Here is a 27,461-nt window from a genome sequence, read left to right as displayed (position 1 = left end):
CAAAACAAATAAAGGTACCGATAGAAACTAATTAGAATTTACATCAGCACTTTTGATATTCTCAGAGCTCAAAAGAAAAATCCATATATAGATTATATAAGAAATAAAAGAATGGAGTTTTCTATAGACTTCTTCCATGTTATGATTCAAGAATGAACATAAATATATGCTGTAGTATTTCAAATATAATTAGAACGATTTCAAATATTGTCATAACATAATTTCATATATTCATGTATTTGACAAATATCTACTGAGTACCTATTATGTATCAGATACTGACATATCAGGGGATATAACAGTGAACAGAAGAGACTAAAATACATGTCTGAAAGAGCTTTCTTTCCAGTAGAGAGAAAGTAATATTCACAATTATTATCAAAAACCGCAAATACTTTGCACCAACTTAATAACATAATACAATTGGGAATATGAAAAAGTTTTGGAGAGAAGGGGTAAAATTTTAGACAGTGTGGCAAAGTAAGTCTTTACTGGAAAGTGGCCTTTGGAATGAAGACAGGAAGGGAGTGAAGGGAATGAGGGAGCCAGACATGCATTTATCTGAGGAAAGGCTTTTCACACTGAGCGCATTGCGTGCATGTACAATGTCGGGAGAATACCAGGATGTTCATAAAGCAAGGGGACCACGTGAGTAAAGGAGAGAGCAGAGGGGAAGAGTCAAAACAGATGAAGACAGGGAGATAATGGGGGCACAAACCAAGCGGGGTCTCACACATTACAGTAAGGGCCTTTGATTTTAACTCTAAGAGAGAAGGAAAGTCATTAGAGGGTTTTGAGGAGGGAAGTGCTGTAATCTGACTTAAATTAACAGGATCTTTCTGGCTACCATATTGTGGGTAGGAGCAAAAACAGGAATTTAAAGATCTACCATAATAATCCAGGTGAGAAAAATCGAATGGTAGCTTAAATTTGGTTGGTTAGAAGTCATCAAACCCAGAATATATTTTGAAAGTAGTGTGGAGTTAATGTGTTAGGTCTAAGAGAGAAACTGAGAAGAGACAAGGATAGCACCAAGATTTTTGAGCTGCAAAATGAAAAGAATGAAATTGTATTGAGTCAGAGAAAACTGAGGAAGGCACTGTTGGGGGTGGGGAATTTTATCTAGGATTCATTTGGCAGAAGAATAACTTTTTATAATATTTTTCAGAATCTTATTGTTTCTGACATGTGGGAAGAAAACTTTATACAATAGTATTTAGGCATGATAAAGCTATAATGAATATATAATAATAGTTGCAACTTTGCTTAAAATACTTCAGTATTTCTTCGTGGCTGTTAGAATGGTGTGAATTCCAGAGAGTATTACAGGACCCTTCATGAGCCCAGCTTATATCAGTTGCATTTTTTATCTATTTCCAGTGACATATATAAATATATTTTTTTCATTATGTCAGTAATCTGTAGTTGAAATTGAGGAGATTGTATCTTACTCATCCCATACGTTAAAATGATTATATCATATGAGCTGAATAACTCAGTACTAATCAATGCAGTCTCTTTCTCTGAAAAGGTGGGGAGAAATCGAAGGAGAAAGAAAAGAGGGAAGAAAAGAGATGGGAAGAAGGAGAAAAATAAGCTTTGTTTATGGTCATATGCTGCCCACCACAAAAGCTTGCTCAGGAGCTGGACTCTGTACAAATGTGGTCCTGCAGTATAGATCATACATAGACCGGAAAATAAATAACACTACTTATATAACAAAAGATAAGGCATGGGTTTCTTTCATTCATTTTTTTTTATGTCTTTTGGCCTCTTATTCTTTTTTTTATTATTACACTTTAAGTTTTAGGGTACATTCACAATAGCAAAGACTTGGAACCAAACCAAATGTCCAACAATGATAGACTGGATTAAGAAAATGTGGCACATATACACCATGGAATACTATGCAGCCATAAAAAATGATGAGTTCATGTCCTTTGTAGGGACATGGATGAAGCTGGAAACCATCATTCTCAGCAAACTATTGCAAGGACAAAAAACCAAACACCTCATGTTCTCACTCATAGGTGGGAATTGAACAATGAGAACACATGGACACAGGAAGGGGAACATCACACACCAGGGCCTGTTGTGGGGTGGGGAGAGGGGTGAGGGATAGCATTAGGATATATACCTAATGTTAAATGACGAGTTGATGGGTGCAGCACACCAACATGGCACATTTTGAAACTGAAATCATTTGACTCTGAGCAGGATGTTCATACTACATGGTGTAAACATCCACCAGAATTTCCTTATACCAGCTTCTCTTGACTCCAAACATATTCATTATGATCAGATGTGCCTTACTAAGACTCCACTGCCATCTTATTACCCCTTGGTGAAGAATCTAAAATATTTACATTATCAAATCACACTTTCCACCATTTACAAATTTTCCCGCAATCATGCCTGTCAACATGGTATTATTCTTATTTTTTCCCTCCTGCTTATAAACCTCTCTCCCTGTCTGGGCCTTAGTGTATTCCAGATTCTCTTCAGGTGTCACTTAATTCATGAAGCATCCCCTGAATATTCATCTTCAATGTCCTGTGGAACAGGTTTAAAAATAATGGTTCCAAGTGTCTTATTAATTAGCTTGTTTATGGAATACCCTCTATGTACAGGCTCTATGCTGATCAAGCAAATAGAAAAAGAGAGAGAATAAGTTCTTAAATAAGTTCTTGGTCTAGTATATAAAACGTCTTAATGCTTAATTAGAATCAACTGTGATACATACAAACATTGTAATTGCACAAGTTATAGCCATAATACACAGGGGGAAATAATTGTTGGCATTTTGGAAAAAGGAAAGGGAAAAATAGACACCACACATGTGTGCACACATACACATATTTTATTTAAGCAGCAAGGTTTCCAAATCAGGAACTCTATGTTTTTCAGAGGAGAGTTTCCCAAGCACCCATATTATCAGAACCATCTCGGGTACTTTATGAAAAAAAAAATTAATGGACCTCACTGCTATAAAGTTAGACTCTGTAACTCTGAATTGCTGCCCATAGGATCTATATTTTAAAAGCTCTCATTTTAATGTCAATGATGAGTTGAGTCTGGTTACCAGAAGAGTCTCGGGCAAATCAGGTCACCCTACTTGTAGGTTGCAGATTGGTGACCCTTAGGTACATGGGGGCATAACTCATTTCTATCAACCATGAAGGTTTGCACAAAAACTCAATTGATCTTCAAATAACACAATTATCAAATCTACTAGTCCCGTTCCCCTAAGTTTCAACAATCCAAGTTTAATCCCTTTAATTTTTATGTTTGAAAACTTAGAAGTGATTGCTTTTGACTGGAGCTTTTTAGGTTCCATGCTTTTCTTTTTGATACTTACTTTATGTGGATCAAATTCATTGAACCTTAGAATATCAGACTAATAAAAACATGGAGACTAAATCAATAGCACGGCATTAAGGTCATCCTCAACCTGTTATTGTGTTGATTCTACTGCAGGTGTGATGTCCTTGACAGGGAGGTTGATATATGGATGGTTGTGTTGTACTTTGACAGGCTTCTGCTTCTCAGGGCAAAGAGTTTTCAGCAAATGATTGTTTTGCCTATTGACGTTCTTTCAATCTTTTACTCTTTCTTGGGAAAGATCAGTGTGCTGTGTCCCTAGATTAACAGGATAAATCTACAGTAATAACATTTGTTTGAATCTACTTCGAAGTCACATAAACATGAATTTATAGAAATTATAGCCTCCTTCTGTGAAACTCAAAATAGTTTTTAAATAATAATTTTTGTCATAGCCCTTATGACAGAGAGGCTGCAAACAGATATATGCGTATTCCACAATCTGACAGGCACAATCAGGGGTTCAAGTGACTTAGCCTAAACTATTAATCAAAATAATTACTAATGTTTCCTAATAATACCCAAGGTTTTCAATAACTTATGAAAAAAAGTATTTTCCTTACAGTACAGATATTTAAAATATATGATCATATTTTTGTGTAAAGATTTCCTTAATATTGATTCAATATAAACAAATAAGATACATCTTGCTCTGGCAGAATTAAATCAAAATTAGAATGTATCTGCAATTGAAATACTAAAAATATCAAAGAATTACAGTAAAGACATAACAGAGCTTAATCTGGCATGTGCTGTCAATTTATTAATTTTAACTGTTCATCCTAAGCATATGCATCTCTCATAAAATTTATAGTGTTAAAATTCTTGTTAAAATGGCTTGATGCCCAAAATAGGAAATTGGGTAAAGACAGTCTCTTTAACAAATGTTGTTGACAAAACTGAACATACACACACACACACACACACACACACACAAAGGAAATTGGGCTCTTATACCACACATACAAAAATCAATTCAAAATGGATTAAAGTCCCAACTATAAGACCTGAAACTATAAAACTCCTAGATGAAAACATACGGGAAAAGTTTTATGACATTAGTCTTGGCAATAATTTCATGACTTGGACACCTAAAGCACAGGCAACATAACCAAAAATAGACAAGTGGGAATATATCAAACTAAAAAGCTTCTGTACAGCAAAGGAAACAATCAACAAAATGAAAAAAAAAAAAACCTAGAGAATGGGAAAATATTTCCAAATCTTATATCTGATAAGTGATTATTTCCGAAATACATAAGAAACTCCAACTCAATAACAAAAACAACAATGATAACAAAAACTTTAAAATAACATCAACAAAAATGAGCTAAGGACTTGACCAGACTTTCATCCAAAGAAGACACACAAGGGCCCAAAGGCCTATGAAGAATTGCTTAGTGCCACTAGTCATCAGGGAAATCCACATGAAAACCACAATGAGACACTACCTCACTTCTCTCAGGATGGCGATTATGAAAAAAGCAAAAGGCATGTGTCTTAATAGTGGAATGATTTATGTTCCTTTGGGTATATACCCAGTAATGGGATTGTTGAGTCAAAAGTGTATATTCTTTGCAGCACTATTCACAATAGCAAAGACCTGGAATCAACCTAAATGCCCATCTGTGATAGATCGGATAAAGAAAATGTGGTACACATACACCAAGGAATACTATGCATCCGTAAAAAAGAACAAAATCATACTCTTTCCAGGGATGTGGATGGAGACGTTGGCCATTATCCTTAGCAAATTAACACAGAAATGGAAAACCAAATACTACATGTTCTCACTTACGAGTGGGAGTGAAATGATGAAAACACACGGACACATACAGGGAAATAACACACACTGGGGCCTTTCAGAGAGTGGAGGGTGGGAGGAGGGAGAGGATCAGGGAAAATAACTAATGAGTACCAGGTTTAATACCTGAGTGATGAAATAATCTGTATGACAAACCCTCATGACAAAAGTTTACCTATGTAAGAAACCTACACATGTACCCCTGAACTTAAAATAAAAGTTGAAAAAAATGCAGTAGGCAGCAAGTGTCTGTGAGGATCTGGAACCCATGCATGGTATTGGTGGGAATGCAAAATGGTGCAGCTGCTATAGAAACCAGTATTGGCCAGGCATGGTGGCTCATGCCTGTAATCCCAGCACTTTGGGAGGCCAAGGCAGGCGGATCACGAGGTCAGGAGATCGAGACCATCCTGGCTAACATGATGAAACCCTGTCTCTACTAAAAATACAAAAATTAGCCGGGCGTGGTGGCAGGCGCCTATAGTCCCAGCTAATTTGGAGGCTGAGGCAGGAGAATGGCACAAACCCGGGAGGCAGAGGTTGCAGTGAGCTGAGATTGCGCCACTGCACTCCAGCCTGGGCAACAGAGCAAGACTCCATCCCCGCCCCCCCCCCCAAAAAAAGAAACTAGTATTAAGGTTCCTTTAAAAAAAAACATGATAAAGCAATCCCACCGTGAGCATTTATCCAAAATAATTAAAACCAGGATCTTGAAGAGATATTAGCACTTCCACGTTTATCACAGCAACATTCCCAATACCCAAGGTATGAAAATAACCTAAATGTTCATTAACGGACGAATGCACACAGACAGTAGAATACTATCCAGATTTAAAATAAAGAAAATTCTGCAATATGCAATGTGGATGAATCTTGAGGATATTGTACTAAATGAAATAAGCCAGTCACAGAAAGACAAATCCTGCATGATTTCTCTTGGAGGAGGTATCTAAAATAGCCAAATCAAAGAGCATAATGGTGTTTTCCAGGAGCTGAGGGAAGAGGGATGGTAAGTTATAAATAAATAGGCATGAAATTTAAGTTGTGCAAAATCAGGGAGGTCTGGAGTAACATTGTGCCTGTAGTCAGCACTACTGCATTATATATTTAAACATTTGAGAGGATAGATCTTAAGTTAAGGGTTCTTACCACAATAAAATAAAATCAAAAAATAAAAATAAAAAAACAAAATGGCTTTAAATGTGTAAATTCAGAAGAAACATAATAAAAATTACAGTTTAAGGTCACATGAATTTACAATTACACACTATGGCTTAATTAAAGTCTCAAATAATAGAAAAGAAAGAACTATAAGAATACTAGACTCTTATGCAAAACAAAGATGCCATTGGGATTAGAATAAGTCCTGGTAAACCTAAACATCCTGTACACCTGTGAAATTTGGGATTTCAGACCTTTGGGCACACTTGAACTTACACTGTGGCTGAAAAGGCACGCTAAGTGCTTACGACCTAAACAACTCCCCTGCCTGTCTCCCTCTCTGTTCCAGGTGGATACATCAACAGAGATACCTATTACTATTAGAATGACCTGTGATACAGTTTGGCTGTGTCTCCACCCAAATTTCATCTTGAATTGTAGTTCCCACAATCGTGGGAGGGACCCAGTGGGAGGTAATTGAATCACGGGTATGTTTACCCCAGTGCTGCTGTTCTTGTGACAGTGAATGAGTTCTTAGGAGATCTGATGGTTTTATAAGGGGCTTTTGCTCAGCACTTCTGCTTGCTGCCACCATGTAAGATGTGCTTTTGCTCCTCCTTCACCTTCTACCATGATTGTGAGGCCTCCCGTCATGTGGAACTGTGAGTCCATTACATCTCTTTCCTTTATAAATGACCCACTATCGGGTGTGCCCTTACAGCAGCGTGAGAACGGAGTAATACAACTTGTTATGATAATTTCTGAGACCAAGTATAACTTAGACAGTACCAATTAGAAGGAATCGAAGGGGAGGCAGCTCCATTATAAGGAAAGCTGATTTCCTCACTCGTCTTACAGGGAAGGTGATTTGGAGACACGAGCTTCGGGTTTCAACTCTGGAAACATTGTTTACCCTGCAATGCCTTTAGTTCTTGAGGATTTTATACCTTCAAATTTTCTAAAGTATTTATTTGGTAGTGCATCTTGCTATCCATCCAACAGCTCTTGCTATTACCAGTCTTTGCATTCTAGAAAACTTGAATGCCACACGCAATAATCCAAACATTATTTTCATTAGGCCACTTTCCTACTTAAGAAGAGTCAGAAATGTTCTACCAAATCAGTTTCAAAATTATTAGCTATCAGTCACATCTCAGAATCTCCCAACATCAGTCTCCCCTCTAAGCTACACACACAAACACACACACCATGGCCTCATCCTTTTCAACTTGAAATGTTTTACCCCCAATCTCACTGTAGTTCAACACCCATGTTTCCTTTAGGAGGATGCTCCATTTCTTATATAAAGCCTTCTCTGAATGCCACAAGCCCCCTAAAGCCCATTTCTAAGTGAATTCTGATCATACGAGGTGGAATATATCATGATCCATTGTTTCCAAAAAGCTATTTGCTATATTTGTTTACCAGTATTACCATAAAACTTCTGAATATTGTGAATAATGCTGCAATAACCATACGTGTGCATGTGTCTTTATGGTAGAATGATTTATAATCCTTTGGGTATATACCCAGTAATGGGATTGCTGGGTCAAATGGTATTTCTGGTTCTAGGTCCTTGAGGAATTGCCATACTGTCTTTCCACAATGGTTGAACTAATTTACACTCCTAGCAGTGTAAAAGCGTTCCTATTTCTCCACATCCTCTCCAGCATCTGTTGTTTCCTGACTGTTTAATGATCGCAGGGACCTGGATGAAGCTGACAACCATCATTCTCAGCAAACTGACACAGGAACAGAAAACCAAACACCGTGTGTTCTCACTCATAAGTGGGAGTTGGACAATAAGAACACATGGACACAGGGAGGGAAATATCACACAGTGGGGCATGTCTGGAGGTGAGGGGCTAGGGGAGGGATAGATTAGGAGAAATACCTAATGTAGATGATGGGTTGATGGGTGCAGCCAACCACCATGACAAGTGTATACCTATGTAACAAACCTGCACGTTCTGCACATGTATCCCAGAACTGAAAGTATTTTAAAAAAATTAACTCTGAATAAATCAGTTTTTGATTTTTTTTGTGTTACAAAGAGAACTTCGAACAGTTCACGGTAGCTGATATTACAATTCTGTCACCTTACACTTCTCCAAAAAATATGTTGATAACTCCCACTCCCTCAGGAAAGAAAGAAAATTACACTGAATAAAATGCAAGGGCTAATGATTTCATCCTCTACCTCTGTTCCACTCAATTTTTCTCCAAATCCCCTAATCATTGCCTTTCCATACTCCCTCCTACCTGAGCTTCTCTGTGACTATGGTAAACTACCCCAAAGATACCTTGAATCTGTGCCCTATCCGTTTATCTTTGCGATTTCCTCTGCCTAAACACCTTTTTGCTTTGCTTACTCATACATGTACTAGTTCTTCAGGCTTAAGTTTTAGAAACTTAGAAAGAACTTCCTCTAGTCCAGATGGCAGGTCCCCTAGTATATACTGCTCCTATGCTACAAGAGTACCCTGTGACAATTCCTATACTGTCAACACTATCTAGTGACTTATCCGTCTCTGAGACTGGTTTGCAATCTTCCTTAGCGAGAACCACATTTTTACTATTGGTCTACTAGAGCCTGGCTCAGTACTTGGCAAAAGAAACACAGCCTGCACTCATAGGTGGGAATTGAACAATGAGAACTCATGGACACAGGAAGGTGAACATCACACTCCGGGGACTGCTGTGGGGTTGGGGGAGCGGGGAGGGACAGCATTAGGAGATATACCTAATGCTAAATGACGAGTTAATGGGTGCAGGAAATCAACATGGCACATGGATACATATGTAACAAACCTGCACATTGTGCACATGTACCCTAAAACCTAAAGTATAATAAAATAAATAAATAAATAAATAAATAAATATAAAATAAAAAAAAGAAACACAACCTGCTTAATATCGGCTCCTTCAAGGCACTCTGCCTCTTGTGGTAAAGGCCCCGCTTTTCTTGTTCTTTAAATATAGACTCTAATTTCCTATTAACTTGAACACCTAATCAACTGAGATCCTAGTTTTCTTTCCTCACGGGGGTGAGGAAGCCATCCCAAGAAGTAAGGGAAAATATAACTATTCCTTATTTCTATGGGGGAAAAAAAGAGAAGAAAAGCAAAATTGTTAGATTTCCAATCAAAATAGTGTTATCATTCATATTTTGTTACTCAGGGAAGAACAACTGTTTTAGGCTGGATATAATTCAGTAAGATGTAGTGGAAAATGTGCTTTTAAAGGCAAAGGCCTCACTTGCTTGGACAAGGAATTTAGACTTCATCTCAGAAAACTAGGGTGAAAATGTAAAATGCCTAAATAGGTAAGAAGGTGACACAGATAAATGAAGTGTGGCTGCATGTGGCCGCATTGTCAGAAACACAGTAAGTCACTGGATGAGGCTGTAATAAACTAAAGAACATATTCACTCCTCAGTTTCCAGTGATTACAGAAGAAAATCGAGAGCTCTGTGTTATTAGACATTCTTATGTTTCAAGAAAACTCAGGGTACTAAATCATCACTCAGAGTTGTCCCAGTTTTAATTATTAACAAGTAATTTAATTTTTAAACTAATTTTATGAGAAGGAAAAATCAGCTCTGTGGATTGCCTTTAGTCAGCAGTCCACATATTTGTAACCCTGATAATTAAAACCAATGAAGACTTCATAATCAGATCTGTGTAATAAAGTCAGGAGTGGACTGCAGAATGAAGTTCATTAGAATATGAATTCCCAAGGAGTGGTTTTTTAATGAATGAATAAATAAATAAGAATCTAAAGACAGAGACCAGTCTGGAAGTTTGTCCGGAAAGTTTAGTTAAGTATTTCATCAGGCCTGAACTAAAGTAAAAGCAGTAGAAATTGGGGTTTTTAGATATATTTTGAAGTTTATAGTTCAGTTGCTATTTATCAACATATTGATGAATGATAGAAGGAATATCAATAAAGAGAGTTTAGGAAACAACAAATTTGTTCACGACTACGCCATTAACTAGCTATGTGATCTTGTTGACCTCAAGTGGAAAATTAGGGTATTACAGTGAAATGTATCTGAAGAGCTTCTCAAAGCTGAAGCCCTTTCATTCTAGGTTGACATTTTTGGATCTCATGTCAGTTATCTTTAACAACCGCTCTAGTGTGTGATTTCACTCACATGAAGGTCAAGAACAGGCAAAACTAATCTATGGTGCTAGAAAAACAATCCTTACTTATGGGAGGGGGCTGAATGGAAAGGGGAATGAGGGAATGTTCTTGGGTATGGGGTATACATTGACTGAGGTTTATGTATGTCAAAGTCACTCACCACGGACCTATCCATTTTATATATGTAATTCATCATGTAATTTAAAAAATGTTTTATTGAAAGATGTTAATATTTTAACTTATACTTTCTCATATTTGGTTGCACATTAGAATCACCTGGAGAGTTTTTCTTAAAAAATTATTTACTTATTTAAATAAAAAATTATTAAGTGCAATGTGGTGTTTATATATGTATATGTATAGTACAATGGTTACATTTGGGTAATTAACATTGCATTATCTGACATAGTTTTATCATTTTTTGTGGCGAGAACACTTAAAATCTACTCAACCATTTTCAAGAATACTACATTATTATTAACTACAGTCATCATGTGGTACAATACATTTCTTGAATTTATTCTTCTTATTTGACTGAAATTTTGTATCCTTTGACCAACATCTCCCCAACTCCCATCCCCTCTTCCCAGCCTTTGGTAATCACCATTCTACTCTCTGCTTCTATAGAGAAGCTTTAAAAGATATTGTTACTTCGCTCCAAATTGGAGAAAGTTTGATTTAATACATGCTCAGAGAAAAATCCTAGAAACAAATCATATAATTCAACAGCTTATTTATCATAACCTGGATGATTTCTACTTATAGTTATCTCTCTAATCTTTCCAATATTGTAAGTCAAAGCCTTCCAGCTAAGAGCAACCAACACCATTATGGTTAAAGTCAGACTTATCAAAATGCTTGACAGGGAGAATGCATATCATGGGAAGTAAGGGGGGTCTCTAAAGGAGAGAGTCAGGGAAGGATACCTTTAGAGTTTAGGGGCCAAAATTACCTGATAAAATGGCCTTAGCAGGGATTGGTCTGAATTTTCAAATAGAGAGACTTTACTGGAACAGTTGTCTTTAGAACACAAGTCTAGGTGGTTTCTGCCAGACTGGTTTATTTGTGTTCTTACCTTGGAACATGTAGATCTAAATGAGCTGGTGTTAAAGAGTATATTCTTAGATTATCTGTGATTCTTGTGTGGTTTGCTATAATTGATGTGTTTTACAAGTCCTATTGCAGTCATTTTATAAATTGTGGTTTCTGTTTCAAAGCTCAGCACTCCCCTTATAGCCTAGCTGCCAGCCAGAATGTTTTTTACTCTATCACATTAAACTAATGGAACACAAACATTTGCCAGAGCTCCCCATCAAAACTGATTTTTAGAAGAACTAAACAAGAAGACAGTAGAATAAACAAGCTGGATGTGTTTAATTTCCTTGAACACCCTGCCTGACTTTCCCTGGCTTGCCAACACTTTGTGGTAGGCACACTTCACCTCATTTTTAAGGACTTGAGTTAACTGAAAAAAATGTTTATTTTCATGGCTAGATTAAAATAATAATTTCTGCCCTGAGGTGACTGCAATTTTCTGTTATATCAATCCCATGGTTAGTTTTTGTTACTAAGAACATTAAATTAACAATATGGGAAATTCAAGAATATTTTGGCAATAAATCATTCAAGAACAGTACATGCAAGGCAGGGCAAATGAGAGGTTTTCTGGTGAAAAGGTTACCTGCAAGATTCCTATTGTCTTTATGACATAATGTGCTTCTTGTCTCCTTGTCTTCTTCAGTGATGAGAAGGAAGCCTCAGCTTGTATGGCTGGCAGTGGGAGAGAAGCATCTTCCCTGGATATGTATCTTTTACAAATGCCCATCACTCTGTGTTTTGCTGTTTAATAACCTCACTCTTAAAGGTCTGACATTTGCAGTAATGAAGCAGAATAACAACAAAAATAGGAAAACATCAGGCATATGGAAGCCCATGAATGTAAATAATATTTCTACAGAGGCAAAATGAAGGGGCAGAGTCTGTCTACAGATGCCTACTGTCATATGCCTCATCTTGATTTAATTGGGGACTTTCTTGAGTCATGTTAATGACTTCAAAATATAATGAAGTTTCTCCAAAGATCTTTGTCCAAAGTAAATTATCTTAGAGTGTTAAATCCATAGACTAGATAGAGCTCTCCTCATTAGACCTGAAGGAGGGAATGTAGGATGAGGTATATTTTATTCAGTAGGGAGAGCAACATATTATTTAGGAAATCCTTTATGAGACTTGCATTATATTGTGATTTCAGAATACTTCTCTCACCAAAACCCTTGACAGGGCAATTACTGGATCAATTGTTTCACTCTCCTGACAGAAGCAATTCTGAATTCATTCCTTAGCTCTGAAGTACAAGGAGGAAGAAAAGAAGCAGGTGGAGGAAAATGTGATAGACTATTTCTGTTTCAGTATGTTCTGAAAAAATGAGACTAAAAGGATTAATAGTGGAGATATTTTAGAACAATTATGCTTTATAGGTTTCTTAGAGTTAGAAAAATTGCCATCAAAAATAAAAATGATAGAGACAAGTTATCTGCTTGACGGCAATTTGGGGATATAAAGCTTGACAATCCAACGCTCCCTAGGTCAAATGAGGGTTTGCAAATTATTCACCAATAGGATATGCATAATGAAACACACATTCTGTAATGGCAACATTTCCCCTCAAAAATATAGTTAACATTTTTCTAACAGTAAGTTAAAAATAAAAGAAACAAGTATGCAATTTCCCTTAATTGGCGTTAGCCCTCAAAGAGCAGTACTGCATGCCGTATTGTTTGAGGCAATTTTATGCCATACCAGGAGTATTGGTAATGGCCAGCTTCTAACCAATGGGGGTAGATTTTAATCACTTCCTCTCTTTGGAGTCAATATCTATGCCACATTTTGGGACTCATAGGCCAGTAGAGAAATAAAATGATAGGTATGGGAGCCAAGAAATTAGAGGAAGTAGCTTGTGCAGTCTTGCATAGCCTTTTTATTGGATCTTCTGAAGAAGACAGGGTCATTGTAATACTTCTTTTTGTTATCAGCCTTTTATGGATTATAATGTAATTCCAGTTTCAGCTTCTGTTATTTCTTGATGTGATGTCTGGCAGAGAATGATACCAGAGTAATCTTCCTTATCTGGGAAGTTTGGGACATGGAGCAGATATCTCTAAACTAGGTTGAAGTTTTCTCCCAAAACTTCACAAAATACGTAAATTTTCTACTGAGCATTGAAATGGACACCATTCTCTGACCCTATGTTAAACAATACTGAATCCAATAAAGATAATTTAACTGCTTGCTTCTGGAATATAAGGCCATGAACCAAGTAAACAGCTTAGCTGTCAAGATTAAGACCTTGCTCATGTAATCACTTTAAGACTCTTGCCACACTGTGCTCACCAATCCAAAGCTATTAAGTTCTAAACTCTGCCTGGCCTTATCCAGTGCTCTGTCTTGCAAGACGCCTTAAAAATCACTCAGCCCAGAAGCTGCACCTGTGTGAACACTCTCCTCTGACTTCCCTTTTCAAGGCACTCCTTTGTCCAGGCGTGCTCTTCTTTACCATGACAGGCTTAATAAACTCAGTCTTCCCTTACGCAACTATTGCTGTTGTTTTGTTTTTCTTTTAGGAAATTAACAGTCAAAACAACAAACATTTCTTGACCTTCATGGCTGGTGACTTTGTGGAATATTTTACTCTCAAGAGAGAAAAAGAGAACACCTCTATAATAAAAGGAAATTTTAGGCAAAAATTCAATGCACAAAGAAAAAAGAGTGTCCCTTTTAAACCGGGAGTTGGGGAGATGATCCCCCTCTTCTTCCTCATCTTATCTAAATTGAGAATTCTTCAGCATCTTGATAGAAATCAAGTTAAAAAGAAAACAAACAGCACTGCTCCATAGATGCACAATTTAGTCCTGTTTTCTTTCCCACCTGCCCACAGTCTATGTATTTTCTTTTTCATGTTTCTACCGTAGCTTTATGTCTCTGGGTAATCACGAATGAATATTTAACCATTTTACCAGCATTTGCAGCCTAGCAAAGGTTGAATTCCATTGAACTGGCAGATTGCTTTTTAATTTTCTGCTTGGATGGGTTGGTTTTTTGTCCTGTAGTTTCCAAAATATTTTGAGTCTTGATGGAGAGGCTAAAATGCTTGCAAATTTTGCTGATCTCTGCCAAAAGCTGATTAACCCTCCCTCATTCTTCAGAAACCCATGTACCAGCAGCTTAAGTGATGTAAGAAACATGATACAGCATTGTGAAAAAGGACTTAAACAGGGGTTGCAGAATACTACATCCACACAAGGGAAATATACATTGATAATCATTCCATGTCGATTTGATACTAGTTTGCTTTTTCTATAGTAAAGGGAAATATTGATGACACTTAGAGATGTGAAATACAAGACAGCTTGAATATCACCATCCCTTAAATGTAGCCGATGATCTGTGAATAATAATTATATGACTTTAAAATGGGCTACGTGTATGAATACAGGTATTTTCATTACCCCCTGTTAATTGTTCTGAATTGGGTGGTTATTTCACTTCAAATGAAAATGACCTAGTACCTTATTTCATGTCATTTGTACGACTGATCAGACATTTGATAACTTAGATTTTCTACATCTTATAATAAATTTTTATGATAATGTTTAAAATAATTCCAATATCACATCACAGTTTCATATTATCATCCATTTTTTGTCTGCTTTTAAACTTATTCTACCTGTTGTCTTTCCCATCTCGGTGGACAGTGACTTCATTTTTCTAGTTTGTTAGGAGAAAAGCCTTGATTTCTCTTGTCTGCAATGTTGAAGATTGTGTTGTGCTTGCCAAATGCTTGCTCCCTTCTCTGTCAGATAAAGAGAACTGAGAGACCTCCCATAGGAGAAGTGTTTCTCCCTAGCCAGCCACATGGGCTTGGCCACATTGCTTGGGGCAACGGAATGTAACCAGGTGTGACTTATGCCTTAACTCCACAGGACTTTTAAGAAGATTGCCCACTGTGGCTATGGCACCCCTCCCTGTGCCATGAATAGAGCATTTATGTGATAGAAACTGCTCCCACAGCCTGGATTCTAGGATGCATGGTTAACATGAGCACAAGTCAAGCAGCTCCAGGCTGACCTTCAGGTGAGCAGAGCCAGACCCACAGCTGCTTTATGTAACTTGAGCAAGAAATCAATGCTCACTGTTGTAAATTACTGACATTTGGGGAAAGACTTGAGGTTGTTTGTCATGGCCACATAAATTAAAGTTGATTAATATAGCCCATATCCAAGATAATGGATAATCCTATTAGCTCTTCCTTCCAAACCTTGTAAATATTTCTAAAACCAGATTACTTCTCATCACCTTTGTTGCTATTACTGTGGCATAGGCTACTATGGTCTCTCATATGATTATTCTAATAGCCTCCTAACTGACTTGGATGTTTCTTCCTTTCTTTTCTGACTCACCATCTATTTTCAACATAGTACTAGAATAATCCTTTTAAAATGTAAATCAGATTATGTCATTCCTGAGCTCAAATCCCTTCCATAGCTTCTCACATCAATCAAAATTCTTATGAAGACTTACCTAGCCATTGTAGGTTCATTCAATCCACCTACCTCTATGCCTGCTCTCTCCCCAGTGTCATCTGCTACTAATATCCCCCGCGTTACTCAACCCAACGCTTACTGGCCTGTTATAGCTCAAACCTGGCCAATGAATGCCTACCTCAGGCACTTACTTGCATCTGCTCTTCCAACTCTGCCTGAAATGCTCACTGTCCCAGGGAACAATAAGGCTTAGTTTTTTAGTTGTTTAGTTCTTTATTTAAATACCATCTACTCAGTGACATCTTCCCATACCACCCAACTTAAAATCGCAAGGCCTCCCCACCAGAAGAGCTTCCCACCTCCCTTCCTTGTGTTGTGTCCTTAGCGTTCACTATCTGACATGACATATTTCACTAATTTATTTGCCTGACTCTACTAGACTGTGACGCGCATGATGACAGGCTCTTTTTACAATTTTACTTTTTTTTAACTGAAGCCTATAACATTGATACAAACTTAGTAAGTAAATAAGGATGTTGCACGAATAAAGAAAGAAATTATATGTTTAGGAAATTAAAATGTAGGTATTTTAATGTTTTAAAATAGGCATTAATTTCATTTTTCTCAGAGATACCTTTCTCATTTTGAAAACTTTTTTTAATTTAACATTTATAATAAAAGAAGTAATTCTGTGTCCGATTTATCTCCTAAATACCTTTTCTCCCTCCAAATAGGACACATTCATAAAGTTGATAGGATACAGATATTGTCATGTATATTTCAGAATCCAACAAAATTTCTTATCTATCAAAACTTACTACTGTATCATTGTTGGCATGCCTAGCACTATAAATTGTTAATTTTCTCCCCAAATCCATGCCTTAGGTTATTAAACATTAGGGGACTTGCGATAATAATTTTAACCCTTCAAATAGAAATGTCTTTCTACCTTACACAAGATTCACTACTGAAAATCAGCTGATTTCATATTTACGATGATTTTAATCGTTAAGTTCTAGTATAATTATTTGATTAAAAATATGCTTTTGAACTATTTGCAAATACAGAGTTTTCTCAAATTAAAAATATTGATATTCTTTTTTGCACTTATTAATATTTTGGGGAAATGTATTATCTGTGGTACATTTTCACAATCACAGCGTCTAATGAACATGACCCTGTGTGTCCTTGACCCTTCACGCAACGTGACTAGAGATGTCTTGGAGTGTTTTATCACACCGCAATAAATAAGCGATACAAGTACATTATTTATTTTTTTCTGCTCTAGATGCATTAGTTCCTTTTCCATAAAGCTACAAATGATGAGTCTTTAAGAATGGTGGTGGTGGGGGGAAACCGGGGTGGCAGCAGTGAGCAGGCAATACTCTACTTTTCTCATCCCTCCTTACTTCCCTTCCACCTGCTTCTCTGTGTCTCTCATTGCCGCGCCCTCCCCCAGTGCATCATTAAAACTATAGAGAAAAACCTGCTCAAAGACTTTCCTGTTTCTTCTTCCTTTGGACTAAAATACTGAATTCTCAAACATAAATCCCCATTTGGAAAGGGTTTCCTTTATTATTATTAATACTCATTTTAATGATGTGGAACTAATGCTTATTCTTAGCTGCTCTCTTCTGTGTATATAAGTAGTGGCAGACATTGCTTCTAAAGAGTGAACAATTGCAGAAAGAAAAACGACTTAGAATGAAAGCTACAGATTCCAGTGAATATTGTGTAATTCTGAGTGCAATTTGCTGTCCTTTGCTAAATGTGGTTCAAAAATAACAATCTATCATCAGGTGGCAAAACTTTAAATTGGATTAGGAATCACACGTGTCTGCTTTTTTCTCATTATTATAGAATGAGGGAGAAAGGAGAAAATAAACGTGGATATTGGATGATTGCATGCTGTTGCAGCATAATACTTACCTCACTGAAGTTCCTGATGAAGAAAATTCCTTTCATATATTTTCTCTTTTAACCTTAATTTTCATCATATTTCTTTGGGAGCATAATTAAATGCCACCATCAAGGAAACTCCATCCATCTACACTGAATGATCATAAAGTAGGGAATACAGTCCATGTGAGATGAATTGTTTTTTAAAGCATACTTTTTGGACATAAATATGGGAACAATAGACAATGGGAACTACAAGTGGGGACAGCAAGGCAGGGGGAAAGGGTTGGAAAACTACCATTTGGGTACCATACTCACTACCTGGGTGAAAGGTTCAATTGTACCCCAAACCTCAGCATCACATGATACACTCTTGTAACAAACATGAACATGTAGCCCTTGAATCTAAAATAAAAGTTGAGAACAATCACATTGCAACCCATAAATTTATACAATTGTCAATTACAATTAATTAAAAAATACAAATTAGAAAGTTTTAAGTTTGTATAACTAAATAAATGTTGATTGATTGCTTTAAAAAAAAGTAAAAATTCTTTTAAGAGATTTGAGTGTCATGCCTGTCATGAAAACCTACCATGACCATATATATATATACAATATATATATGAAAAATTATACATTTTAGGTAATGTACATTGTATCATTTTTAAAAAATTAAAACTACATTTTATTACAAAAGTGGCAAATAGGAAAGATGGACATGGCATGCCTAAATGTGTAAGAGTGTGTGTGTACATGAACTATATAGAATTTTAGGATGTATGCAAAATATTTCTCTTATATTGCATCTCAGCAATTTTATGCCTAATCATTAAGTGATACTATTTTTGTTTATGAGCTGTGGAAGAAAAACTTGATTCTGATTGCCTAAAATCATAATGGCAGTAAATTGCTCAGTTTGGATTTAGACTCTAGTCCTGAGTGTAAAGCATGCAATAGACAGACAGGAGGTATTGACTTCGTAGGAACTTTAGAAGGGAATTCTACTGGTAATGTCTAAATTGTAGGAAGTTAAGAGTAGGTCTGAAAACAATCTTTATTATTACTTTAGATAGTATGTATCTGCATTTTACAATATATGAAGTCCCCTTTTCTCTGGCCAGGAAAGATTAGAAACCTGTTGTTCTTATTTCCCCGTTTGATTACTGAGCATACAGTTCAGATAAACCAAACTTTTCTACTCATAGGTTCTTTTTATCTGGATCAGACATATTTCTACAACACTCCTTGACAAATTGCTGGCTGTATACACAGTACATTTGCAATTTATAAATGCAGAGACTGTCAAAAATAAAAGGCACTCATATTGTATCACTGTTATTTCTACATCAGCCAAACCCACTTTCATGACAGGTGCTCCTAAAGCCTCAGGAGTCTGGGAGGTTTCTGTTGCTGTCTTTGGCATTCTACATATTTTACTTACTTTCAAAATACTATAAAGAAAACTAACCCAGGATATGAGAAAGTATCCACAGAAAAAAATCAAGTTCAATTTTATTTGTAGGCTTGAATTCTATATTTTTACCCTCACCAGGAAGTCCTCCTTCCCCCCATTTTTCTCCTACGCAGACTGTTTTAGTATCAGAAGGCTTTCAAATGCAGCAAGTCAGTCATTTGATCATCCTCTGATAAAATGCAAACTTCCATTATAAATTAACTTATACCATCTAAAATGACAGACGACTCATGTGTAGAACTTTACTTTAGGCCTGATTTTCCCAATAAGATTGGAACTTTACATAGGCTATTTTTAATTCAATGCATTTCTAACTTTAATATTTATGTTACTCTTTACTTATGTTATTGACAATAACATTTAGTATTTTATCTATAATTAATAAATAATTGTTAAGAAATACAGCTTGCAATCTTGGGTTAAAACAGAGCAGAGAGAGAGCGAACAAAACTGAATATTACATGCAAACTTGCCCAACATAAAGCCAAGAAGACGGTTTCTCATCCACTTGGAATCATAACAGCAATGGGATCCAGGGATGGGGTCAGGGACAGGGAAATGACACAGATGGACTGAGAGGACTCTGAAAATGAACTGGAATTATCTTATTTTTATTTCAAGATTGGCTCTGAAGCAGGAATGAATATGAAGAAACATGAACACAAATCTTATCATATTCCAGCAAAGGGTAGTGTTTATAAGACTGTGTACTTTGCAATAAATTATTGTTCTATCAGGAATAATCACTTTTTCTTTAAGAATCTAGTTCTCCCTTCAGCAATACACAAGTGAACACATTGAATAATGTTAGAATAAAGTCATCTTACATCTCATAATGTTTACATTTCCAGTATTTTCCCCTTGGTTGCTTTATCTTCATCTTTTATATAACATGGTTAAGTTTTTGGACAGCCTTTCCAAATTCCCTTATCCACAAATAGACATTAGCCTATAGGTAGATTTATATGGGCACATACACTGTTTGAGCTTCAAATTTCCCACTTGCATGGACCACCTTTAAAGCCCTGGGTATGAAACTAGGTGTTCACTTGGTCATTTGTTTTTCATAAAATTTTTGCAAAATTTCTAGAAAAGTGCAACTGATTCAGAGGGCTGTATGATTCAGCTTTTTTTTTTCTCTTTTTTTGAGACAGGGTCTCCCTCTGTCGCCCAAGCTGGAGTGCAGTGGCTTGATCTCTGCTCACTGCAACCTCTGCTTCCCGGGTTCAAGCAATTCTCCTGCCTCAGCCTCCTGAGTAGCTGGGATTACAGGCACACACCACCACACCTGGCTAATTTATTTTTATTTTTTTATTTTTATTTTTTAGTAGAGACAGGGTTTCAGCACGTTGGTCAGGCTGGTCTCGAACTCCTGACCTCGTGACCCGCCCGCCTTGGCCTCCCAAAGTGCTGGGATTACAGGCATGAGCCACCGTGCCTGGTCCATTCTGCTCTTAATTCCCTCTATGACGTTTTCCTTATGTCAAGTGGTGGTAGAGTGTCTGATGATATTTCTGGAGTCTGAGTAACAAAATGTTAAATGGGGGTACATATAGTTTCGGTTAGTAAGAGGAAGTTAAATTGTTTGCAGTTACTTCCATATAGAATTAAGCTATTGCTAGCTATTTTAATATAGAAATGAGTTCCAAATATATGCTTACAGAATGTTGTGCCAACAGACCTCATGTTGTGACATAAGATTGTGAGGCTAGATGTCATATTCCGATAGTCATATCACATAAAATTGTGTCCTATACAATAACACCCCAAGTATCAGAAGAAAGTGGGAAGGAAAGAAAAAAGAAAGTTAGGAATGTTCACAGCCTGAAGCTAGTCTGTGGATAAATCTAATAATTAGCTGCATAAAATTATAAGCAGACAACTTTAGCATTCCCCCATCAACATACTTTTCCATATTTTTATAATAATCATGCAGTATGGATTTTATTTGAAATCCCTGTATTTTGAGAGCATATTCTGTAGAATGCTACAATCATAAATTTTGAAGAACCACGCAAAAAAAGCCTAAATTATCTATTTTCTCTGTTGAAAATGTTGAAATTGGCCGGGCGCGGTGGCTCACGCTTGTAATCCCAGCACTTTGGGAGGCCGCGGCGGGCGGATCACGAGGTCAGGAGATCGAGACCACGGTGAAACCCCGTCTCTACTAAAAAAATACAAAAAATTAGCCGGGCGCGGTGGCGGGCGCCTGTAGTCCCAGCTACTCGGAGGCTGAGGCAGGAGAATGGCGTGAACCCGGGAGGCGGAGCTTGCAGTGAGCCGAGATTGCGCCACTGCACTCCAGCCCGGGCGACAGAGCGAGACTCTGTCTCAAAAAAAAAAAAAAAAAAAAAAAAAAAAAAAAAAAAAAAGAAAATGTTGAAATTTTGTTGTCATGTTAAGAAGGAATCAAAGTATAATTTATTTTCATTTCTCTCCTCATTGTAAATATGTACTTTTTTGAACTGTAAATATTGTATTACTTTTTTAAATCTTATAAAGCTTTTTTCCCTAATTCCAGCTCTTTATCACCAAGATTATAATTTTTATTTTTCTTTTTTTAATGGAAACTGCCAATACTTTCTCAACATACCTCCCAGTATCTTGTTCAAGTTGATTCCAAGATATTTCATCATTTTTCACTTCAGTAACTAAATAGTGCTCTTTCTGCTTCTCCATACATCTTTTCCCCCATGTGCTCAAGAAGTTTATGTTGTTTAAACAAGCTATAGGGCTGGCATGGTGGCTCACGCCTGTAATCCCAGCACTTTGGGAGGCTGAGGCGGGTGGATCACCTGAGGTCAGGAGTTCGAAATCAGCCTGGCCAACATGGTGAAAACCCGTCTCTACTAAAAATACAAAAATTAGCTGGGCGTAGTGGTGCATGCCTGTAATTCCAGCTACTTGGGAGGCTGAGGCAGGAGAATCACTTGAACCTGGGAGGTGGAGGTTGCAGTCAGCCTTGATCATGCCATTGCACTCCAGCCTGGGCGACTGAGCAAGACTCTGCCTCAAAACAAAACAAAACAAAACAAAACAAAAGCTATAAATTATTAGCGTTTTTGTAACATTCTAAGCCAATCTATGTCCTCCAGGCATTTACTGATTACCTTAACACGAATATTTAGAAGACCATATATTTCATATACGCTTTGCCTTTGTATAGAACTTCCATAGGTTTCCTTTGGAAGACAGTTTGATTTTTTAACTTTTATTTTAGGTTCAGGGGAACATGTACAGGTTTGTTACATATTTACATACGTTTGTTACAATTTACATATGTAAATTGTGTGTTTGCAGGGGTTTGGTGTATAGATTATTTTGTCACGCAGGTAATAAGCATAGTCCTGAATAGGTAGTTTTTAAATCCTTATGCTCCTCCCTCCCTCCATCCTCAAGTAGCCCCAGTCTCTGTTATTCCCTTTTTTGTGCTCATATGTACTCAATGTTTAGCTCCCACTGATAAGTGAGAACATGTGGTATTTGGTTTTCTGTTCCTGTGTTAATTTGCTTAGGACAATGGACTCTAGTTGTTGCTTCAAAGGACATGATCATTCCTTTTCGTGAATGCACAGTATTCCATGGTGTATAAAATGTGTACCACATTTTCTTTATCCAGTCCACTGCTGATGGGCATTTAGGTTGATTCCATGTCTTTGCTAGTGTGAGTAGTGCTTTGATGCACATATGTGTGCATGTGCCTTTATGGTAGAATGACTTATATTCCTTTGGGTATACACGCAATAATGGAATTGCTGGATGGAACGGTAATTCTGTTTTGAAGTTTTTGAGAAACCGTCAAACTACTTTCTACAGTAACTGAACTAATTTGCATTCCCACTAGCAGTGTATAAGTATTCCCTTTTCTCTACAGCCTCACCAGCATCTGTTATTTTTTGACTTTTTAATAATAGCCATTCTGACTGATGTGAGATGGTATCTCATTGTGGTTTTGATTTGCATTTCTTTAATGATTAGTGATGCTCAGCATTTTTCATTTGCCTTTTGGCCACGTGTATGCCTTCTTTGGAAAATTCTGTTCATGTCTTTTGCCCACTTTTTAACGGGGTTGTTTTTTGCTTGTAAACTTGTTTAAGCCCCTTATAGATTCTGGATATTAGACCACTTTTGGATGCATAGTTTGTAACTATTTTCTCCCATTCTGTAGATTGTCTGTTTACTTTGCTCTTTTTTTCCCCCTGAATAAAAGATCTTTAGTTTAATTCGGTCCAATTTGTCAATTTTTGTTTTTGCTGTCATTGCTTTTGATGTCACCATCATGAAATCTTTGCCAGGTCCTATGTCCAGAATGGTATCTCCTAGGTTATCTTCCAGGGCTTTTATAGTATTAGATTTTACATTTACATCTTTAATCCATCTTGAGTTGACTTTTTAATAAGGGGTAACGAAAGGGTCTAGTTTCAATTTTCTGCATATGGCTAGCCAGTTATCCCAGCATCATTTATTGAATAGGGAGTCCTTTCCCCATTGCTTATTTCGGAAGACAACTTTCTTTGTCTGTCACTTTGCCATATTTTTTAGTACATTATAAATTTTCCTTTTGTTTTACAAGAGGAATTTCCCCTTTTGCAGAAAAATTCCTTTGTATCTAATTTTTTGTTGTTTTGAGGCGGAGTCTCGTTCTGTCACCAGGCTAGAGTGCGGTGGCACAATCTCAGCTCACTGCAACCTCTGCCTCCTGGGTTCAAGAAATTCTCCTGCCTCAGCCTCCTGAGTAGCTGGGATTACAGTCGTGTGTTACTGTGCCCAGCTAATTTTTGTATTTTTAGTAGAGACGGGGTTTCACCATGTTAGCCAGGATGGTCTCAATCTCTTGACCTCGTGAACTGCCCGCCTCAGACTCCCAAAGTGCTGGGATTACAGGCGTGAGCCACCGCACCCGGCCCTACATTTTAATATTAGCCAGTTCAGTATGCTGCCTGCTTTCCTGCCCATGTGAGCTTGGCACTGCTTTCTTCTAAACCATTACCACTAAAACCTAATCCATAAATACAAATGGCATGCCTCATGTATGCATTAGTCACATTTACTTATCTTTCTCCTGATCGGTTGTTTCTGAGCTTTAAGGAAAGGGATCATAAATGTTCTTGAGAATCAGATGAAAGCTCTGAACTATCGCCCTAGAGTACCATCTCATACACCAAATATTTTAATCTCAAGAGTATTGAGCCCATGTTAGGAACCCTTGCTCTAGACGCAAAGACTGAAGTTATATACTGACCATTTTTATCTGCTTCACAGAGAGACAAAAAATCATCTCCCAACTGATGTTGAGTAATTTCTTTTATTCCTTTTACTTTCATATATTTTTTCTTTGTTAATATACAAAAAAATTTGAAAACATTTATATTGAACAAATAAATATGAAGTTTCTCATAAGTGGGACCACATGCTATAGGTTGTGCTGGTCCATATAAGAAATGCGTAAGAAAACCAAAAAAAAAAATATATACTTCTAATTTTCTGTGTAAATTTACTTTCATATGTATTTATTTAGTCAATGATTTTAGCATTATCTTTCTTTACAGTGTACACCAAAATGCATTTTGTCCCAGCCCTTTTAAAAATACACAATATCAAGATACTTCCCTTTAATCTTTTCTTAGATTTTTGTGTTTTATTTCACTGAACCTTGCTTCAGCTTTCTTGATATATTATTTATATTTTAACTGAGGCCTTTCCTTCCTTTTCTGTAACTGCAGTGTGATAAAGTCAGCATTTGGTATAACTGAGCTCATCCTGCATATCACTGTCTCTCTCTCCTTTCTTTAATCTTCACCCTCCAATTCTCATATGTTGACAAGAATGTTCTTATGAAACAACGTGGATACTCTAAACACCATTGATGACTCTGTGGCCAGTCTTACTTCATTTCCTCTCCTATCCATTGATATATAATATCCTCACCAATTTCAACAGCTTTTGTGACATGCCATATCTTTCTAAGGCTTTGAAGAGTAAAACAATCTCTCTACTCCTGGTTTGTCTAATTTATTGCACTAAGTATAATACAATTATAACTCATCTGAGTCTTTAGGTCTATTTCATTATTTGTTCTTAATATTAAGTGTGAGATTTCCGGGTGCTTGAATATTACTAATGGTAACTTCTGAACCTATAAATCTCAATTGTATTTGTTAGACTGTATGCTAAATGGTCTTCATGTCTTATTTCATTTAACCTTCATAACAATCATAGTGACTGTTACACTGCTTTGTAGATGAGAAAACTAACAATATAAAAGAAAGAACAGTGCACAGAACAGGAATTGAACCCAATAGGCTTCCTCCAGAGCTCACATTTTTGCCAAAACTACCTAACCCATCTTTACAAATTTTACATCAACTTGTCCCATTTATAAGTAATTATTTTTCTGTTCATGTCTTCTCCAGGGTGGATTTCTCTAAGCCCCTACCCTACTTTTTCATTTATTCCTTTTAAGAAAGCTCAAACGGAGTAAAAAGGACTTTCAGTGCCCTAGGAGAGTTTTTAATGCCCTCTTTGAGAAGACTGGTAATTATATCAACAGAAAGAAGACAATAAAATGACAACATTTTTCTTTCTATTTATTCACATTTTATCATTGACTATAGCGGTAGATAAAATTAAAACGAAAGCCATAAAATGTAATATAAGGAGTTAAATTTCCCTAATGAGGGTTTTGATTAAGAAAATCTGTCCTGGACATTGTCACATGAAATGATTCAGTTTTACTCCTGTGGAAATAAAACTTCTGAATTTCAATATTAAATGATTTGATAACATTTAAAATAATTGAACATTTTGTTCAAGCATCCCAGCGGTAACATTATCCACTTGTCAAATATTGCATTTTTATGATTTAATATTAACATCCAAATAAATAGATGATCAACTTTGAACTATGCCTAATTCACTATTTCCTACGTGGATTCTGATGCATAGGCTGTCAAGAGATTATTTATTCTTGAAGTAAAATCCATTCCTCAAATGTGACATGCAGAAAATTAATGTGAAATCATCAACTTCCAAGCTCACCTTATTTTTGGTCTACATATACCACTTACAAATACCATCTGTGTAAAGATAAATTCCAGACATATGACATTGAGCCTGATATTCAACTGGTCCCCTTGCCTTGCTGTCTCATGCATAGTAGCTGAAATCCTCTCTATCTTGCTTTCCTTTGCATTCTCAAAAAATGAGAAAATGCCTAATACAAAACAAGTATTGAATAAAAATTTATTTTTAAACAAAAAACACTGTTTTTGGAGTTCACAATTTAGTGGAATACAAGTAGGTGACTACTGATTACTTACATAAAATCTAAGCTCTCTTCTTGGGGTTCCTTGTGTTATTTTCAGCCATTTAGTTAATATTATTTATTATGTGATTCCAATTGCGGAGCTTTCGAAGTTAACAGAGACCGTGTTAGAAATTGGACAAGTAAAATACAGGCAAATCATTACATATTTTGTAAAGAAGTGGAGGGATTTTTTTTTTTTCTAAAAAAAATGTGAGTGGAATTTTTTATTATAAAACTGTCATATCATGGCTAGGCAGGGTGGCCTGTAATCCCAGCACTTTGGGAGGCCGAGGCGAGAGAATTGATTGAGCCTAGGAATTTGAGACCAGCCTGGGCAATATAGTGAAACTTCATCTCTACTAAAGAAAAAGAAATGTAATAAAAAATTTTTAAATCCCATTGTATCATGGTCACAACGTAAACTGACATAACTCTTTTATCATGTAGTTTGTGTATGTATGTAATGAGTCTTAAAATATTTAAATTTTAATAAACCCAACTTCTGGGAACTTAACTCAAAATATGACAAAATGTTTGAACAATTCAGTCTACACTGTCTTCTATAGAATTATTTATCAGATCAAACAATTGGAATGAACGAAACAGACAATAGCAGGTGACACGGTTTGAATGTACATCCCCACTCAAATCTCATGTTGAATTGTAATCCTCAGTGTTGGAGGTGGGGCCTGGTGGGAGGTCACTGGATCATGGGGGAGGATTTCTCAGGAATGGTTGAGTACCATC

General features: G+C 36.6%; 1 protein-coding gene and 1 long non-coding RNA gene across 4 annotated transcripts in view; one reads left to right on the top strand and one right to left on the bottom strand.

Annotated features, from left to right (window-relative positions):
* Window positions 1-4,021, top strand: part of LOC129485159 (uncharacterized) — a 52,870-nt gene extending 48,849 nt beyond the window's left edge. For both annotated transcript variants that reach the window (XR_008658625.2, XR_008658624.2), the window contains exon 4: window positions 1,532-4,021. This is a non-coding gene — a long non-coding RNA (uncharacterized lncRNA). The remainder of the gene's footprint in view (window positions 1-1,531) is intronic.
* The window catches only part of CNTNAP2 (contactin associated protein 2), a 2,323,962-nt gene that overhangs the window by 1,862,049 nt on the left and 434,452 nt on the right, over window positions 1-27,461 (bottom strand). The gene's annotated exons all lie outside the window — the stretch shown is intronic.

This window comes from Symphalangus syndactylus, chromosome 6 (assembly GCF_028878055.3).
Source record: "Symphalangus syndactylus isolate Jambi chromosome 6, NHGRI_mSymSyn1-v2.1_pri, whole genome shotgun sequence".
NCBI lineage: Eukaryota > Metazoa > Chordata > Mammalia > Primates > Hylobatidae > Symphalangus > Symphalangus syndactylus.
This window is presented reverse-complemented; position numbering and strand designations above follow the sequence as displayed.